Here is a 12051-nt window from a genome sequence, read left to right as displayed (position 1 = left end):
GTAAGGTAACCATTATGACAACTCCCAAGCCACCTTCAGTGGCTTTTTGGAAAGGGTTAGACTGTAGAAGTATTCTAGAGGCAGCAACTTGGTTTTCCATGCATCCTTTTACAATGTACCACAAACTACCTCATCTTTGCTCCCTCCTCCCAGTCAGTGTAAGTTGTGGCTGTCTATTCATAAATCTAAGGCTACTGTAGCAGTGATAAATATGATGAACATTGTACAGTTGTATGAATAAACTTACCTAAAAATGCATGTTTGATCATTGCAGCATTATTCACTCCCTCCCTCAACTACCTCCTTATTTTTAAACATTTTTTGACAGAGTATGAGCACTGATTTTTATTTTCCTGACATTACCCTCCTTCAGGGCTCTGGCCTCCCTCTTTCAGTTGGCACGAAAACTCTGAAGGGCTTGGATCCTAGATCACTGATTTTCTTCAGCCCTGCCCAAGCTGTCAATGGTCTGGGCACATGGAAGGTGCCCCTAAGCTTTGGAAGCTGGCCAGCAGTTACTGTTAAATCCTGTTCGGGATATAATACATATAGCCAAGGCTACTGCAGCACTGATCATTCAAACTTCTACAGTTATAGCACTTTTACTTACACAACTGTAATACCGTGGTTATTTCTATTGAAATGCCAACCTTTTTCCACAAACAGTATTTTTCTGTTCACAACTTATCAATGTTTTTCAAAGCAGCAGATAAAAAGGAATATGGGGAATAGTAATTCAAATTTGTCCATAATTATTTTTTTTAATAGATGTACAATATTTTCCATATACTTCTTTTTTGTTTTATATTACTGCCTGTTCATTTTGTTGAATTCACACAGCTTTGTCGATATGTCTTACTTATGCATATTATTTTGTATCCTGTTTTGTATGCTTATTGCACATATGTGTAACTTGAGCCCTTGTCAAGGCTAGAAAGCATTTTTGGGACAGCCCACCCACCCATTTAACAAATATATATGTAACTGATTAAGTAAATAGATAAATAAATAAATAAATGTGTAAATTAATACATAAATAAAAAAATCCAGTGCCCCTGTAGTTGTTCACCTCTTCAAAGTAAATGTCTAGCCATTCTTGGACACCATACCAAACATCTTTAGAATGCAAGTGCAATCCTGGACATGGGTTACCCATACAGTACATCTCATTTTCAGCATCTTATCTTAGTGCATACACAGAATGGGTGGATGCCAACTGAAACAGCAATTCATGTTGGCCAAAAAGTATAAGGTTGCACACCCTTAAAGGGATGACACACTCCAGCACTGCCAGGAATCACCAAATGCAACTGTGATAAACAAACACCACCATATCTACTGGAGGTCTACTCCTTCATGTTGAAGCACAGATGCCATTGGGCCTTCCCTGGGACCAACTCATACAGTTTTAAACATCCTCATAGTAATCCTCCAGCTGCCCATGGCAGACACGTACCAGTACAGAGTTTTGTGCAGGTGATTTGGTCCTTGGCATACACCAGGAACTTCAAGGGAGAGGCCCCCCCTTTACTCCCACCTTACACAGGTGGCAGCTGCCCCCTGCATGTAGAATACTGCTGCTCTGCTCTCTTTGTGACTTCCACAGGTGAGCCTACTCCTGCTGCCATTTTCCACATTCAAGAACTCCCTGCCCACTGACCCCTGCCAGGGTCCCTTCAACCTCCACTGCTCCTGTATGCTGCCTAATCATGCCAGATCAGACTTACCTCCTGAGGCAACTGAGGAACTAACCCTCAAATTCTGACTGGCCCTGTGGGACTTCCCTGTATTCTCATCTGGACTTCTGAGGAGGCACTTTAGTCTCTGGTGTACAATGGGGACTTCCAGGGAGGAGATCACCACTTGACCCTCCTTACACAAATGGGATATATCCTGGGCAGTATGCTTTCTTCCACAAGCACCCTTCCTGATTTCCACTGGGGGGCCAAACCCTTGCCCATTCTTACATAGACAAGAGCTTTCCTGGGCTGGCCAATTTCTTTTGCATGCTTCATTCCAGACATCCATTAAGGAAGACCCCATACTGAGCTGCCATTTCAACACAGCTGAGAGCTCTCATTCCCCGGCTATGGCCCACTATCAAGGTCCCTTACACGTCCATATCTCCTGCAGACTTTCTAGTCATGCTGGATCATGTATGCCTTCAAGCTTCTCAAAGGAATGACCCTCCATTTCTGACTGACCTCGTGGAACTCTGCTCAGCTGCATAGACTCAAATTCACTCTTATTTGGGCTTCTATTAATCTGGTTCTCCCCTTTTCCCTTCACCTAGAGGTTTAAAACTCACAAGAGTGATGGCCCTGGGACCCCACATAGCCATGCCACTTGCAATGCACCTTCACCTTGTTGCATATTGATCCAAGTGTCCAACAAGTATGTGGCATGTGAGCCTTCCTGACTCATGTCCCATGGGGTCGGGGCAATACATTTCACACTGTGATATCTACACTATGGGGGTGAAGCTGAATGGTGCAGTGGTGCAGCAGTTGCATTGTCACCTCACAGCAAGAAGTTCTCTGGTTCGATTCTTGGCTGGGGTCCTTCTGTGCGGAGTCTGCATGTCCTCCCTACATTCATGTGGGTTTCCTCCGGGTGCTCTGGTTTCCTCCTATGTTACAAAGACATGCATCTGGAGCATTTCTCCATGGGCCTCAGCTGAAAATTGGCTTCATTCCAAGTCTGAGTTTCCCTGTAAACAAATGTTAAATAAAATAAATAAAAAGAGATGCTGGCTAAATGAAACCCCAGCCCAGCCATAAATCCAAGATCATCTGATGGCTCTGCCTCCACAGTGCTTGGGGCTGAGAGGCTCAGATTCAAGACCTACCTCTTTGGAGTGGTCATCAATTTGCCTGTATAGACATCTGAGTCCCCTGCCAGGCTCTGGATCTAAAAATGGTAAGACACCAATATCTATTACACAATAAGGCCAGGGCAGCTCGGATTCAAGAACTGACTCCCTCAGGCAGCTATCAACTGGTATGCATTGGTGTCTGAGCCCCCTAACCAGCACTGAGTCCAAAATAGTAAGACACCAATATCTTCTGCACAATAAGGCCAGGAGGCTCAGATTTGAGACCTGATTCCCTGAGGCAGCCCTCGACTGGCCTGCATGAACAGCTGAGCCCCCTAACTGACACCATGCCCAAAACATTCAGTCACCCCTGTCTCCCACTGGGAGGCCCTGATTTAAGACCTGGCTTCGAGTGCCAACCCTCAACCAGTCCAGATAGACTGACAAGCTTCCCACCTGGAACTGGGTCAGAAATGGCCACAGACCCTATCTCCCACATGGTAAAACCTGGAGGCCAGTATTTTGGACCCCAGGTTCTCCTCAGCTACCAGAGCACCAGCCTACATGACCCACTCTCCCATGCCTGGGACCAAGGTAACACGTCACCCGCACACCAGTGGGGCTGATTCTTAAGCCCAGTTCCACAATCATTGACTACATCCTGACCCCAATGGATTTCAGTTATCTAGACTCATGCTGAGGTACTAGAGATGTAACTGGGCCCATGGAGCCATGGGTCACACCTGACATTGCACCACTGGGGAGTGTGTGGCCAGTATCTTGGTCTCTGGAGTCCTGCCCCCACCCTGACCCTTGTTGCAACATTAAGCAAAGTATCATCTGCAAATAATTTAGCATCTCATTCCCATGAGTGTGCAGTGCACTGCTGGAGAAAGGCAGCCCCCTTTTGCCCATTTTATGATCCAGTTTTGTGTAGTGTTCATCACCAACTGTGTGGATGACTATCCTTGACCAACCAGAGATCTGTGGCACTGTAGTACCATTTATTTTATGTAGTATTTTGACTTACAGACATTCAGTCATAATCCCAGTCATAATCCCATAGATGGCAGCTTCGCATCATTGGCTCCTCAGCCAAGCACATGTACAAAATGTCTGAATGTACAGTTCCTCTCCTACTAAGTGGAATTACTATTTCAACAACACATCATAAGTAGGGGAAACTAACCTGCCTCACAATGGTCTAAACCCAACTCACATTGCCTATTAGTGGATGAAAAATCCAATGCTTGGTGAGCTTTGTTTCACAATCATAGAAAGAGGTGACATTGAAGGATCAAAAAGCAACATCACTGTGAACTCATGGCTGCCACAAGCCAGTTTTCTTATGGCAATGTATCTCCTGCTTAAAACCCCCAAAAAAGAGAGGAATCATGAGGTTCCCACTTTCATGCTCTGTATTCTTATTGAAAACCAAGATCAAGTAAGCTTTTGCCCTTCTGCTCCAAGAGAGGTTTCTGTCCTCCCTGAGCTCACCTTAGGACACCTGTTTTACTCTTTGACAGGTGTACAACCCCAGTTAAACTCCCCACTTGACAATATCCCAGAGTGGATTGCTTCCTGATGCCAGGGTGCTTGGAGCCAGAAGTGAGAGCCCCATTAGGGCTTACTGCCTGTCTCACTGGGTACGTAAAAAAAGTGATGAGTAGTTCAAGTTCGCTGGCAGCCGAGGTCTCATATTTATTCTACACCTCTTATGTCTATTCACATTGTTAGACTACAGTCAAGCTAAACAGAGTCTTCTTTCTCCACTGATTCTGCCAAGCCCATTCCATTGGCTTTGCTTTTGCTTGATAGGGGTAGGGACAGTAGGACTCTTGTTCATCCTTTCATCCACATCACTAATTGGATGACAAGTCATTTGGCTCCTTAAGAGAGTCATAGTTACTCCTGCCATTGCCATCACTTCCCTGAGTTTCTTCACTTTCACATTCAGAGCACTGGTCAGAAATCACATTACATCAACACCTGTCATGGGCCTTTGTGATGCTTTGTTTTAATTAAGCAATTGGATTCCTCTGGTCCACACCAGTTCCAAGTCAGCTGCTAGCTGCTTGACAATTGGGGATGCTACAGGGGACTGGTGCTGCCAGAGCCAGGTCGAGCCACAGGAAGGACTCAGTATGTGTTCAAAGTCACCACCACCATGTACCCAGCCCCCACATGAGGGTAGGTGTTGTGAGGGGTGACACTTCAGCCACTGTGCTTTCCCAGCCCCAATTCTCACCCAAGCCTGACCGACCCATCCCTTAGAGACAATCCTGATCCTGAAGTTGCAGATCTGGCTTGCTGACTTCCCTTTCCTGCATTGTTATAACATGCCAGAGGCTGTTTACCTTGGAGACCTGTTGAGGATATGGATACTGCTTGTTGCAATACTTACATCCTCTCTCCCTGATTTTCAAGAGCCAGTGAGAACTCATCTGATGCTGACAGAACCATGACACTTTCCAGGGCACAAGCCCTTTTCTAAAAGTGAACCCATTCCAGGGTGCCCTGCCCTTTACAAAGAAAAGAAAACTATCCTAGGGACCCCTACTGGCTTCTCTGGCATTAGTTGTTTCACCACACTGGATGTCATGAGAAGCCCATCTCCACCACTTCAGATTCGGGGTTTTAAACCCTACCACCTTTTGATCAGCTGAGGGCATCAGAGGCCATTGCCCATAATTTCTGAAGAGCACTCATCTATTTCAATGGACTGACTGACCCATGTTCAACTGCTATTCACATGGAACCCTTCTCTACTCTGGCCTTCAAAGCTCCTATTCAAATATTTGCTACTCACTAAGATTTGCACTTGTGGTAGCTCCACCCAGGCCCTTGGCCTTGGGATTAGTGTCACTGCAGCAGCTCTCCTATTGGCTGTGGATTAATTCTTTTGGCTTCCAGTACTAGTAATGGCTGGGTATTGTCCCAGTGCTTGAGCATCATCCATTTTCAGAGCTAGCTGATTCAGCAGGTGAGTTGTTACACATTCCTTACCTTAATCCAAGTTCCTTGGCCACAGTCCTGCTGTCTATATCGACCAACAACATTTCTGGCATCTGATGAGCATTGGCATTGATCACTCTAATCTTCCATTTGGTTCATCACACAACACCAGTTCTGCTTACCAAAAGTGGGCCACTAGGCACTCGCATTCAACACCTGGCTCCAACCCAGTGAGTTGGGCTTCTTACCCATTTAAAATTTGACAATAGGTTTAGATGGTTTCACTCCCAAGACCTCTGATCATGCACTTTACCAGATAAAACTGTCTGATGAATGCCAGCTATTCTGAGGGAAACTTCAGTTTTAGATGGCTTGATTAGTGTTTCACCCCTATACTCAAGTTGGATGACCAATTTGCATGTCAGAACTACTACGGACCTCCACCAAAGTTTCCTCTGGCTTCTTCCAGCCAGGCATAATTAACTTTCTTTTGGTCCCACATGTACTGTCATGCTCCACCTCCCCAATGAGACAGGTGAGATGGGCCAGTGATTCACCCCCTGCATAGACCAAGGGGATCCCACCTCAACTGGCATGTGTGGTAAATCACAGACAGACTCTGCAAGCAGGCTGAATGTATGCTATCACCTTCCCATTTGGAGAATGCAAAAGGCCCAGGACCAAGCTCCACACAGCATGAACGGACTTCCCAGCTCAGAGATTAAGGTGGCAAAGGCTCCTCTGTCCACATCTCTCCTTGAATGAGACAGGAGTCTACAATTAGCTCCTATGACACCCCAGCTGTGCCTTCAGAGAAGAACCACATGGGTGAATAAGGACACAAAAAAGTCAGACATGCATAGCCCTGGATATACCCCAAGACTGCAAAGTGCATTCTGTCAATGATTACTGTGTACTACACGTCACAATAGTTTTCACAGCTAGCTCATTCTTCATCAATGCATGGTCCGAGTGATCCACCACTAAGCATCGTTTTGGTGTTCTTTCTTCCTATCCCCACCCTGGTCACTACTCATTGACAGAGGTGTGGGGTAACAGCAACACTGCCAATGGGTGAGGTGCACAAAGAGAAGCATGTGAGATTTCACAGGGATAGTTGTGAGTGCCCAGCCTATGGTTATCGACTCCACACCACAGGAGGGCAGGGTCTTCTGCAGTGGCCAGTGCAGTAACCCTCATTTGACAGAGGGGGCAGCCTTACAACCGTCCGTGTCTTTAAACCAACAACCTGATGGAAGCCAGATGAGCTAACAGGTACCTGCGACTGGGATCAAGGTGAAAGGATGCCAGTATGACCCCATGCAAAAAGGAGATGAGGTGGATTCCCTGCTGAGGTAGCACCATTTCCTCCATGAGGGTGACCCCACTGGGCAAAGCTGATGGCAATGTGTCATGGGAATTCTCTCCATAGTTGTCCCTGCTTAGTGAGGCTGCATACTGGCACACAGCATGGCCAGGTCCCACACTTGTCTGTGCTGCCACCAAGGCTGTCACTTCCTTTCCCTACTACCTACTCAAGAGGAGATGAGAGAGAGCATGAGCTGACACCATCATGGGACGGGGTGGCAGGACAGTACCCTGCTGACTGCAGTACAGACAGAACTTCTCCACAGCAGGAACCAGTGGGAGGGGGATGCTAGTCTCACCACAGATGTCACAGGCTTGGTCCAGCCTGCTTCTGCCAAGGAAATGCAGGGCAAGAGACAGAAGGGGCCTCCCTGAGGATGGCAGTATCCCAGGGCTGCAGCGTTAATGACCCTTTTGCAGTTTCACCTATAGAAACCTTGTTATGACTTTTACTTCCTCTAAATAGTCAGGTGTGATCATCTTCTCAGCACACTGCTGGGGCCATAGTCAAGTTCAACAGGGCTGAGCCATAGACCTCATTAAACCATATAATCAGTAGTAGTGACCAGTGGTTTGTACAAAGGACAAGAAATTAGTCATTGCAAACTTTTGACCTGCACTTACTGGAAATTTCTCATTCATGAGAAATAATTGCAATCTCTGTTCTCTATTATGAATGGGGATCAGCAAATAACCTGGATGTATTGGCCAAGGATAGGCACACACTTAGCCATTCCATGTATCATGCATGCAGCTCTGGACATCTAAGGGCATTAGAGACCTGTTATTGTTCAATCTTCTGTGGCTAAAAGCCACATGACCCTCTAAGAAGGTGGAAATGACTGCATGGAGCTACATTAGCTAACATGGCAAAGTCCCATTTATTATTAGAATTAGCTTCACCAAATAACAATGGCCATGCTCCACAACACTTAGTATCAAGAAAGAGCTATCAATTACCAATTATTTATGTGTCCAGGGTGGATGATGTTTTCCATGTTGAGTCAAATTAAGACACAATCACCACTCCTGGGGTTGCCCTTCCATCAATTCCTTTAAGTTTCAGCTTTGCAACAGTACTCCCATACAACCCAAAGATGTTGGTTTCCTGGAAGCTCCCCTGCAGGTCATGAGAATAATTTCATTAGATCACTAGTCAGCATTGTCTATGGTCAGAACAATGACAGTATCTGAAAATTTTGAACCTTTGACTCTAATGCTTGATTAATGAAAACATTCTTGGCAAATGCTTTTGTTTTTGTTCATCTTGCACTAGTACAACAATTTCATCTCTAGCAGAACAATATGAATACCCTGGGCATCCCACTTAATCATAGCCCCAATTCCAAAAACAACAAAATGGAACCAAGTCCTATTCAATTTTTCCTAGCTGAAGTATTCAAGCAACCAGCCTGCTTTACACACTAATATTTTCAAAGTAAATGCTTTAGACTCCAGTAACAGTCAGTTAAGATCATTGAGGGAGTACCGAGAGGCAGGGGCTGGGACAGGCGATAGCTCACTTCATGCTGTTTCACCAGTCCAATCCCAAGATCCAACTATGAGCTTTTTAACTGCAGCAAATTTAATATATTAATATATGCTATTGGAGATGGAATTACCATGGCTGCTTGCACTAGACTTGCCCTGCAAAAGAGTCTCATTAAAGTATTTAAAATGTACTCATTCCAATTACAGGGCCTCAAAAAGAGTCTTGTATTGTTATTTTTTATCACTATCTCCTCATGTCAGGAGTGGTTAATTTGCACATCTGCTGCCTTCCTTGAATGTGATAGCCTTTTCTCAGACTCCTTCTCTGAAATCAAACCCTAATTCCCCATTACCTTTGTCCAACAATGTAGGTACAAATAGTGCCATCAAAAGTTGAAAGGGCTGACATTCAAATGTCACATCACTGCCATAAGGGTATGTGATTGCCTGAGTATATTGAGAGTCACCAAAGCTGCCAGGCCAAGAGCCAGATTGATTTTGGTCTGATATGGCATATAAGGCAATCTTTTACCTTGCTTTACTGGAAATGCTGCATATCCGTAAGTCAAATGGTACATGGGTTACTCGCTCTAATGGCCTTAACCTGGTATGTGACATTAACAGAACCTTCTGGAGGGACCGATTTGTCTCCCAGAGGTTGCCACACCCTTGGAACAGACTCCTGCTTCATGTCAAGCAGATCACCTCATTGGCCCTCTTCAAATGCAATCTGGATGATTGGATGGATAACCATAAAATTCACCCCAGGAGTTCTTCTTGAACAGAGGTGATAGGTGCTGATCGTGGAAATAAGGCTAAAACTTTGCTAGGCTTGTAAGGGCTCTAGGGTCATTAGCCTAGTAACCGTCTATGATCCTATGATAAAGGCATGTATCACTGGAGGTTAATGCTCATCAGCATGTATTAGTGCTAGAATTACCACAGTTACCCAAGTAACAGTGGAGCAATCAGAGACCATAATTGTTTTAATGAGCCAATTGCTGTTTCACTGTACCATCCATTTGTACTGCGACTTACATGGCTTTATCATTGAGATAAGCTTATGCTACTGCCGGGATTAACCAGACAAAAGTACCTCAGTGGGTAGATGGAAGAGGCACTGGAGCTCAAATATCTGCAACTGAGGTATTCCCTTCCCCACAGAGAGGGTACTCCAAGTGGTGGTTGGAAGTTGGCCCCGTATCCAGGAGGGTTATAGGGTGGCATCACATGGGCAAACCTTATGAAGGGTGCACTCCAGGTGCTGCTTGAAGGGTGGACCCACACCCTAGGCTGGCTAGTAGGCAGCAGTTACACAGGTGAATATGAAGATATATAGCAGTAGAGAGTGAGCCTCCTGCACATTGGGCAGCCACCACCAAAAGACACAGCTGAGGATTACACATCCCCTATGCATGGACCCCTTCACTATGGCCCTGGCTCATTGGTCTTGTCTTGAGTGCTAGGTGGGAACAGAATGCTCCATACCCTGACCCACAGATCATTTCTAGGGAGAGAAGCCTAAACCATGCACAGTGACCAAAAGAGCCACTTCACTGGGCCCTCCACCAGTGAGAGGCAGTCAGCCCATTCAATTGATGGGTGGTGGGAACAAGGAGGATGAGGCCAAAGGGAGGCACTCTGACCATGCAAGAATGCTGGCACATTGGCTTCTGGTGACAGATAGTAGAGGAGAGGCAAAAGGGAGGCACCTCAAAACCAAGAAGATACCAGTGTGACAGACAGTTAGGGAACAGACTCAGTCTCTGACAGATGCATAGCACCATCCATCCTCCCACATCTCCTGAAGGCTGCAAAATCATGTCACATCGCACATGCCTTCAGGGAAACAGAACCACCTATGAAGACTAACTTCCCAGAACTCCCCTCTGCCACAGATAGGCAGATACAGTCTCATCTGAGCTACTAAGGTTATGCACTTACAGGACTGAAAGAAAGCAGTGATGCGTGGAAAGAATGAGACCTAAGGGAGAATCTTTGACCATATAGGGATGCCGACACATGTGCTACCAGTGACAGATGGAACAGGTGAAGCCCAAGAAAGGAACCTTAACACTCAGCAGAAACCGGCATGCATTGCTCTACCTGTCTTGCCACAACTCCTGCAGTTTGATAAATCATTCCATATCACACATGCCCTCAAGCCTTTCAGGAGCAAGCAACCATCCTTAAGGACTGACTGTGCAAAAATCTCCTAAGCGACAGATGGACAGATCCATTCTAATTTGGGCTACTGAGTACATGCACTTACAGCGTGAAGAAAAGCAGCAATGGGTGGAAAGGATGAGGCTGAAGGGAGGCACCTCAGCCCCTTGCAGAGACCTATGAGATTGTCATGTAGAGCTGGGACTCAGTATCTGACAACTACGCCACACCATCTGTCTTTCAAGATATCCTGCAGGCCGGCTAATCCTGATGGATCATGGGTGGCCTCAGCCTCTTCAGCACCACAGTCCCACTGAATGTGACCAACCCTATGGAACTCCTCTCAGCCAAAGGGGGCAGATCCATTCTCAACTGGACTTCCAAATCTCCTATATTACTGATCCAGAACCTTACAAGAGGCTTAGTCATTTTTCAAGACCAGTGGTCTGAGGCCAGAGACCCACACTCACTTGCCGGCTGCCCCATAGTAGCAAATCATGAATGCCTCCTGGAGCCTCTTGGGGACTGATCCTTCAGTTCCGCCTAGCCATGTGAAACTCCCACCACCATGGAGGAGCAGATCTGTTCTCATCCAGACTTCTGAATCCACAAATTACCAATCGATGACTTTTCAAGGGACTTTGTCATTTTTTGGGATAGGTTGCCTGAAGCCCAAGGTTCTCACTCTCTTGCAGTCTGCCACCAGTTTTAGATCATGCATGTCCCTTGGGCTTCCAGGAGAACAACCCTTCAATTCCACCTGGCACACTGGAAATCCCCTTGGCCACTGAGGAGGAGATCCATTTTCATCCAAAGTAGCAAGGAGGGGACTTGGTCTCTGGTTGTTGTTGTCTTTCGGCTTTTAGGGGTCGCCACAGCGGAGCTCCGGTCTGCTAATGATTGGCAGTAGATTTTCACAAATGTTGAGGTGCCAGCTTGATGTTCAACCTTCAACGAAGGCACGCCCATTTACGCATGTCTTTCGAATGCCTACCCAACCGCGGGGAGGACGTTAGTCTCTGGTACACACCACGATCGTCCAGGGATGAGGCAAGCTACTCAGCTCTCCTTACCCAGGCAGGAGCACTCCTTTGCTATACATTTTCTGCTGTATACTCCTTCCCAAACTTTCATCAGGGAGCCCATCACTCACTTTACCACCTCCTTACTCAGGTGAGAGTTTTCCTGGATGGCCGCTTTCTGCAGCATGATCCCTTTCAGACTTCCACTGAGAAAGACCCTGCAAGCTGCCAATT

Source organism: Protopterus annectens, chromosome 2.part2, assembly GCF_019279795.1.
Source record: "Protopterus annectens isolate FY-2018-M chromosome 2.part2, PAN1.0, whole genome shotgun sequence".
Classification (NCBI taxonomy): domain Eukaryota; kingdom Metazoa; phylum Chordata; order Ceratodontiformes; family Protopteridae; genus Protopterus; species Protopterus annectens.
This window is presented reverse-complemented; position numbering follows the sequence as displayed.